Below are 8937 nucleotides of genomic sequence, written 5' to 3' on the forward strand. Positions count from 1 at the left end.
TTGCTAAGAGGGTTGATCAAATCCTTGTGGCTCCTCCCATCTTTGATTCTTCCAACCTTGATGCCTATTTTCATTATAGTTTCCATTCCTTGCAACAACATTGGAACCAAACTTGAAACCAGAGGGGTGAGAATTCATAATAGCAAATAAAAATTAAAAACGAAAATAAAAACAAATTTAAATTTTTGAAATTTGAAATTTGATTTTTGAAATAAGATAAGATAAGGTTTAAAAAAAAGATATGATTTTTGAAAAAAATATTTGAATTTTGAAATTTTAAAACTAAGATAAGATAAGATAAAAAGTTTTAAAATAAAAATCTGAATTTTTAAAAGGAAAATTCAAAAATCCAATTAAAATAAAGAGAAAAGATATTTTTGAATTTAATGAGGAAAGAGAAAAATAATAAAATGACACCAAAATTTAAAATTTTTAGATCAAAACGAAGAAAACAACTAAGAACAACTTGAAGGTCAAGATGAACACGAAGAACAACTTGAAGATCAAGATGAACACCAAGAAAAAATTTTTCAAAAAAATTTTAATAATTAAATAAAAACCAATAACATCTTAATTTATGAAAAAGCAAAAATAAAAACAAAAATAAAAACAAATAAACAAGCAAAAAGAAATATTTACAATAACCAATAATAAGGCACACGTTTGCAATTCCCCGGCAACGGCGCCATTTTGAAGAACGAATGATTGACGGTTTAGAATTCAGAATAAATTCCCGTTGCAAGTATAGTTTCTAAACCAAGCAATCATCCTTTCTTACAAAACGTTTTGGTTGTCACAAGTAACAAACCCCTTTAAAATTGATAACCGAAGTATTCAAATCTCGGGTCGTCTTCTCAAGGAACTGCAGGGAGGTATTTCTTATTATTGGCTATGAGTTTCGTAAATTGGGGGTTTTGAAAGTAAGGAACAAGTAATTTAAATGACAAGTAAAATAAATAAATAACTATAAAATAAACTCTTGGCAAGGTATGAAAATTCGGAAGTCCTATCCTAGTTATTCTTATGAGAATTGAAGTTAATCCCACTTAGTTAACCTTTACGAAAGCAAGGGAAAGTCAAGTGAACTAATTTGTTAGATTCCCAAGTCCTACCCAACTCCTAAGGAAAGACTAGAGTTAGTGGAATTCAATTTCATTAGCAGACATAACAATCAATCACGATAAGTTTGATAACTCAAGAGCCTCCAGTTAATCAATTAAAGCCAAGAATATAAAAAGCTAAATAAGAATCATAAACTGAAATACCTCAAATTATATTAAATATAATATTCAAATCTAACATGAAAAAAATTCATAAATTAAATTGAAAAAAATAAATAAAAGGAATATTGAACCTGTGATGAAGAAGAAATAATCCTAATTCCTAAAACTAAGAGAAATCCTAATCCTAATCCTAAGAGAGAGGAGAGAATCTTTCTCTCTAAAAACTACATCTAAAACTAAAATTATGAATTATGAGCTGATGATTATGAAGGAATAGATTCCCCCACTTTATAGCCTCTAATCTATATTTTTTGGACCAAAAACTGGGTCGAAAATAGCCCAGAAATCGCTGGAGAAGAAATCTGCCACGCTGATTTTCGTCACTGCGACGCGTCCGCGTGGAGTACGCGTTCGCGTCATCTAGCGTCAGAACAACTATAAGATATTATATATCAAATCGAAGCCCCGGACGTTAGCTTTCCAACGCAACTGGAACCACATCATTTGGACCTATGTAGCTCAAATTATGACTATTTTAGTGCAAAGAGGTCAGGTTGGACAGCTTTGCAGTTCCTTCAACTTCTTGTATTCCTTCCACTTTTGCATGCTTCATTTCCATCCTCCAAGCCATTCCTGCTCTGTAAATCCTGAAATCACTTAACACACATATTAAGACATCGAATGGTATAAAGAGAGAATTAATATTAATAAAATTAAGGTCAAAGAAGCATGTTTTCAATCATAGCACAAAATCAGGAAGGAAAATATAAAACATGCGAATTGTATGAATAAGTGGGTAAGGACTTGATAAAAACCACTCAATTGAGCACAAGATAAACCATAAAATAGTGGTTTATCACCCCCTCAAGCTAGAATGTGAATATCATACATTCCAAGCTTGTGATAAAATTTGGAGAAAGGCCTTGGTGCCAAGCTCTTAGTGAATGCATCAGCTAGCTGCTCTGAAGAAGGAATTGACATCAATTTGAGGGATCCATCTTGAACTTGATCTCAAACCGTGTGGCAGTCGATCTCAGTATGCTTTGTGCACTCATGGAACATTGGATTGGAAGCAATGTGGATGGCCAATTGATTCTCACAGAAGAGAGTTATGAGCTTGTTGAGAGCAACTTACAAATCTTTCGAAATGTATGTGAGCCAACATCCTTCACATGTGGCAAGATCCAATGCTCTATATTCAGATAATTGTACCACAGTGATTTACTTTCTGCTCTTTCAAGACACCATAGATGAACCTAAGAAAAATTAAAAGTTGGAGACAGACCTTCATGTGTCTAGACAAGTGCTCCAATCTGAATCGGAGTAACCAGTAAGGGTTAAGTCACAGTTGGAAAAGAAAATAATTCCTTTGGCTAGTGCATGTTTTACATATCTTAAAATGTATATCCATGCTTTGAAATGATCAGTGGTTACACAATCTAAATACTGGCTTAGCTTATTTATTGTAAAGCTGAGGTCAGGACGAGTATTTATTAAGTAGAGAAACTTCCCTATAAGTTAGCAATAAGGAGTGAGATCCTCCAAGGGTGAACCAGAAAATTTAGAAAGTTGAGTGGTGTAGTTCATGGGGATAGAAGCAGGCTTAGAGTTTGTCATGACAAATTCATGAAGAAGATCCACAATATATTGTCGTTGGTAGAGCACAATACCAGCCTTGTTGCGAGCAATTTCAAAATCGAGAAAATACTTCGAAACCCAAAGGTCCTTAATTTTGAATTTATCATCTAATAATTTCTTAACTTTATTGATCTCATGCATGTGAATTCCGGCTAGAACCAAGTTATCTACATAGACCATGATCATTATAAATGCTGCATCATTTTCTTTGGTGAAAAGTGAATGATTAGCTCTTGATTGCAAGTAACCGACTTGCTTGCATGAGGCCATAGAGGAAGCAAGAGCGTTTGAGCTTGCACACGCTATTTGCTGAAACAGAAAGGCTAAGGGTATCTTCATGAACACTATTTCAGAAAGATGACCATGAAGATCCAATTGATGGAGGAACCAACCTCGCTATGTAGCCAGAGTTTAAAGTACTCAAAAAGTGGACATTTTGACAACTGGGCTAAACATATTAAAATAGTCGAAACCAGCCATTTGTGTATATCCCTTGGTGACTAATCGAGCTTTATGCCTTTTCACACTACCATCAGGCCTTAACTTGGCCTTGAAGACCTATTTTCACCCCACAACCTTCTTTCCCTTTGGAAGAATAGTAATCACCCAGGTCTTGTAATCCTCAAGAGCTTTGGGTTCAGCTTAAATTGTATTTTTTTCAACAATTATGTTGGATTGGTTGTTCAAAACTTTGTGGTTCAATGATGTTATTGATGGCAATAGAAAGAACTTCGTGTTTTGTTGAAAGGTGGTCAAATGAGAGGTAATGTGAGAGAGGATATTTTGATTAGAGATAATTAGCATTGATTGAAGATTTAGAATTTACCTGCATACAATGAAAATTAGCATCGTATGCAGGAGGGTGCCTTATCCTATTTGATTTTCTAAGATTAGAAATATTAGTATGTGAGGGAGGTCTGATGCGCTTATTGTTATATGATATATAATCTCCATGGTTTGATCTAAAATAGGTGATGCAGGTGTACAAAGTACAAGAGGTGTATGGTCTTGGTCATCTAAATGTTACGTGGATGTTGTGTATGGTTTTGGTCATCTAAATGTGTATGTGTATGCTGATGCAAACCTGAAGAATCATTAGTGTTGAGTATAGTAGGTGTTAAATGAGTATGAGTGCCGACAAAAACCTGAAGAATCAAATTGAAATTGTGTGTAGTCAAACACTGATGCATCAGATAATGCTCTAAAGTTTTGTTTTGAAGTGGCATTAATAGTTTTGAAGAACACTACATCTCTGAACAAAAACAGTTTTTTGGTGGTAATATCCATCAATAAGTATCCCTTTGTTCCCATTTTAAATCTCATGAAAACTGATTTTCTTGTCCTTGTGTGCAGTTTCTTTCTATGATTATTTTGTTGTGATATCTTTACACAAGTAGTTTGATAGATTATTCCTTTAGAATCATAGAAACTATGCAAAAGAAATTCATTGTCATTGTCACTTCTAATATTTTTTTTTTGAAATTGAGTGTCAATAAGTTGTACAAACTTATACACTAATGCAAAAATTTCAGCTTTATTTTTCATGAAGTATGTCCATATGAACCTACTTTTATCATCTACTAAAATGGATAAAAAGTACTTGTAACCATCAACTGATTGAGTGGCTAAAGGCCCCCAAATATTTATGTGGATGATGTCAAAGTATTCAATAGATTTGGTGGTGCTGATGGGAAAAGAAAGTTTCTTTTTTTTTAGTAGTGGCATGATTCACACATGGATCATGCTTCATATTTGGCTTTAAGAATTTATAGTATTTACTCATAACATCCGCTATCACTAGATATATGCCCTAACCTACTGTGCCATGTGACTGCAATGTCTTCCTGAATAGTGAGTGCATTAGCTTTGTTAGTGCATGCTTTATTGGCTAACATAAATGAGTGATGCTTGTGATTTTCAAAATATAGAGGCCACTTTGTATCTTAGCAGTACCAATCATCCTCAGCTTCTTCCGTTTTTGAATTTCACAAGTAATCTCATTAAACAAGAATTGATATGGGAGTGTATTAGTAGCTTTAGAAACTAATATTAGGTTGAAAGAAAATGATGGCACATACAGTATCCATTAGATAGAAATTGGTAGAAAAATAAATTGTTCCATAATTTTTGGTAACAATTTTTGAACCATTTGATATTGGAGGACAATTGGATTAACTTGATAGTAATTTTAAAAAATACTTAGTGTGCAAAAAACATGGATCGTGGCCCCCATACCAATTTGGAGCCTTCAATTTGTGTTTAGTTATAGATAGGATGTAGTGAATACCTACAGATAGAGCTTGATATGTAGCATTTGTCAGACTTATGTTTTGAACAAGATTTTCATTATGATTTTGGAAAAATGCAAACAAAGCTTGCTTTTGCTCTCTTGAAAACAAAGAGTCTAAGCATTCATTATCTTCCAAATTCGGTTCACTACTTTTCTTCAAATTGCATGTTGGAATCATAATTGCTAGATTGAATGAATAAGTTCCCTCATAATCCTCTCAAAACTCATGAGCTACATTGCACCATAAAATATTGTGCAAATCTTCAATTGTAATGGATGCATGGAGCCAACAGAGCACTATGGTATTACACTTATTCCATGCCTCATATGTCCTATCTGTTTTTTTAGGTTTTGGAAAAGAGCCATCAATAAAACTCAATTTAATCTTTGAGTCAAGTGCTAATCAACCAAACTAAACGGGACCAAGAATGATAATTCAGGATTGTTAGAAGCTAAGATTCAAAGTGAAAGGATTACTAGAATTTTCTCCAAGGTAAAGTTAGCAAGGGGTCGAAGGATCTTAAAGCAGATTTTAACTCGATCTTACCGATTGAGTTATCTGATTCTGTATCCTAGAAAGTTGATTCATCAATCTAGCCAGATTTTGAAGATTCGATTCTATGAAATTTTGATTCTCCATTGGTGTGTTTGAGCTTGGCTCTAGATCAAGCATCGATTTTGCTAATTCGTCAAAATTGAACACAATTGGCAGGTTTTGAATTCCACGTTTCTTCTACCTCACATTAGAATGGTTTCACAAAGGTGTCACTATCGTAATTCACTGTTTATGCTCACTACAACATGAAAAAATCTGCAATGGTAAAGCAAATTGTGTGTGAGCAGTGTGGGGTTGCAGAGTGAACTTGAGAGAAGTAGAAAATAGATTCAACGAGAATAGTTAATCTCACTTTGACCAGTACAATTTGTAATTATATATAAGTCTTTAACTAACTCTAGTTAACTAAACTCCTAAATATCTCAATCAGTTAAGTTAACCATCTTCCTAACTAACTTGTGCCAAGGTGGCATTTTACTCTAATAGACTCTCCAAAAATGTCATAACAATCAGCCTAGTTCAACTATCTTGTTAATAATCTAACTATCACTAATACTATCATAGTCCAACACTTACCAGGTTGAAAAAAATATTTTTTGAAATCATGTTATTTGAACTCTCCTGATTTTGATTTTTTTTCCATTAATAGACTCATGCTAAATATTGCCATTGTTGCTTAGATGTTTTCTGGTTGATGTAGGTTTTGAGTTTTGTAAGAAATAAGATGTTCATGATACTAGAAATATAAGTACTATTTAGTAGTTATTAATTTATATTTTTAAGTGTTAGAATATTGAATTTTATTTTATTTTATTTTATTTATTTAACTAGTAAATTATACTTTATATTGGTAGTCTTAAGTTTTTTTTATCTTTAACCTAATATAATGTGTATAAATACCTCATAAAATATTATAGTCGTTAGATAGAAATAAAAGAAGTAAAAATACACTTTTTGATTAATAAAATTATAATATAGACAAATGAGACCGAGTGAGTCCTTTCATTATATTTATCTTTTTGTTTATCTTTTATTTTATATAATATGGGATTTTGAGTGTGAGATGTTTAGACAGCTGCTCTAATGGAGGAAGAACCTTTAAGTTTTACTTAAACTCTTTGAGAGAAGTTCTTAAATTCTACTTACACATCTTAATTGATCCATCCACCTAGATGACTAGACCACTCTCAATCATTGTTGCATGTGGGACATATAGGACAACCCATTCTTTTTTCTCCCAAGTCCCAACAAAAAATCTCCTTTTGCTTCTAACAAAGATAGATCATTTTGCTCCAACGAAGTACTTTTTGTTCATGTTACATTCGGTTGATCTGCCTTTATGTTAAACACTGTAATAGCAGGTTCCATGTCAAAAATAATTTGTGCAGAAAACCATCCACTATTTTTAAAAAATATATATATTATTTTTATTGTGCAATTCTGAGCAATTGCAAAACTTATTAGTAATTTTAAAGTTGTCTTTTGGTGGTGGTTTCTAACCATAATTGTAGTTCCTTGGGTATTAGCAAATTTTGCATGACGGTTGATAAACCCATATTTTATGATATATTTTGTGCTTAATCTGAGTGATTTATTCAATCCTTCACCCACTTATCCATATTAATTGCATAGTTTTACTTTTCCTTCCTTATTATGTGATGTATGTGAAAAACATGTTTCCTATGCTTTAAAATTAATTATTTTAATTACCTTTATTTCCATTCGATGCTGTGATTAGTGTGTTGTGTAGTTTCAGATCTTCTAAGGCAGGAATGACTTAAAAGATGGAAAGGAAACATACAAAAATGGAAGGAAAGCATAAAGCGGACTTTGTGAAGAAACTGGCATCCACGCGATCGCATGGACGACGCTGCCGCATGCCAAGCGCAAAGAAGCAGCGACGCGGCCGCATGACTGACGCGACCGCGTGCCTTAAGCAGAACACATATGACGCGGCCGCATGACTAACGCGACCGCGTGACAAGGAAAACTCCGAATGACGCGACCGCGTGACCCACGCGAACGCGTGATAGAGGCCACGCACCAAAAATTGCAGAAAACGCTCCCAGCGAATTCTGAAGCCCTTTTTGGCCCAAATCCAAGTCCAGAAGGCATAGACCAGAGGTTATGAAAGTGGGGGAATGCATCATTCAAGGAGAGTCTCAACTTTAGTTAGTTTTCATGATTTAGATTTAGTTTTGAGAGGGAGATTCTCTCCTCTCTCTTAGGATTAGGATTTAGGATTTCTCTTAGTTTTAGGAGTGACTCTCAATCCCAGGTTTCAATGTTCTTTTACTTTATATTTATCTCTTACTTTCAGATACTTTAATGCTTATATTAGTTATGTTGCCTATTTGGCTTATGCTACATTCATGTTACAGATTACATCTTTGAATTAATGTTATTTGAGGTATTTCAGTTTAATATTGCTTTCTCTTATTTACATTATTGTTATTCCCATCTGAAGATATTTTTATTCCATTAGATTTACTTTTCTCCCTTTTGGTCTTGGTTAAGAAATCAGTAACTCAGGAGTTATCAAACTCAAACATGATTGATAATTGTTATCTTTGTTAATTAAACTGAACTTCAATAATCCCAATCTTTTCTTAGGAAATAAATAGGATTCGAAGATCAAACCAATTAATTCTTTGACCTTCCTTGATTTTAGTAAAGTTTAACAAAGTGGAATTAAGATTCAATTCTCATCATCATTGATAAGGATAGCTAGGATAGGACCTCTAGTTTCTCATACCTTGCCAAAAGTTTATTTTACAGTTATTTATTTATTTACAGTCATCTATTTATTTTACTTGCTATTTAAATCGCTTGTCCTTCATTTACTTTAATTGCTGATTAAACTATTCGCTCTTCATTCTCAAAACCCCAATTTACAATCTCCATAACCAATAATAAGAACATACTTCCCTGCAGTTCGTTGAGAAGACGACCCGATGTTTGAATACTTCGGTTATCAATTTATTTAGGGGTTTGTTACTTGTGACAACCAAAACGTTTGTGTGAAAGGACTTTTGAAGGTTTAGAAACTATACTTGCAACGAGGATTTATCCGCAAATTTCTAGACGACGCAAAAGTTCTCTCATCAAAATGGCACCGTTGCCGGGGAACTGCAATCGTGTGCCTTATTATTGGTTATTGTAAATATTTTTCTTTTACTTGTTTATTTGTCTTTATTTTTCCCTTCTTTATTTCTTTTTAGCTACTATGA

The sequence above is a fragment of the Arachis ipaensis genome, chromosome B08 (assembly GCF_000816755.2).
Source record: "Arachis ipaensis cultivar K30076 chromosome B08, Araip1.1, whole genome shotgun sequence".
In the NCBI taxonomy this organism is placed as follows: Eukaryota; Viridiplantae; Streptophyta; class Magnoliopsida; order Fabales; family Fabaceae; genus Arachis; species Arachis ipaensis.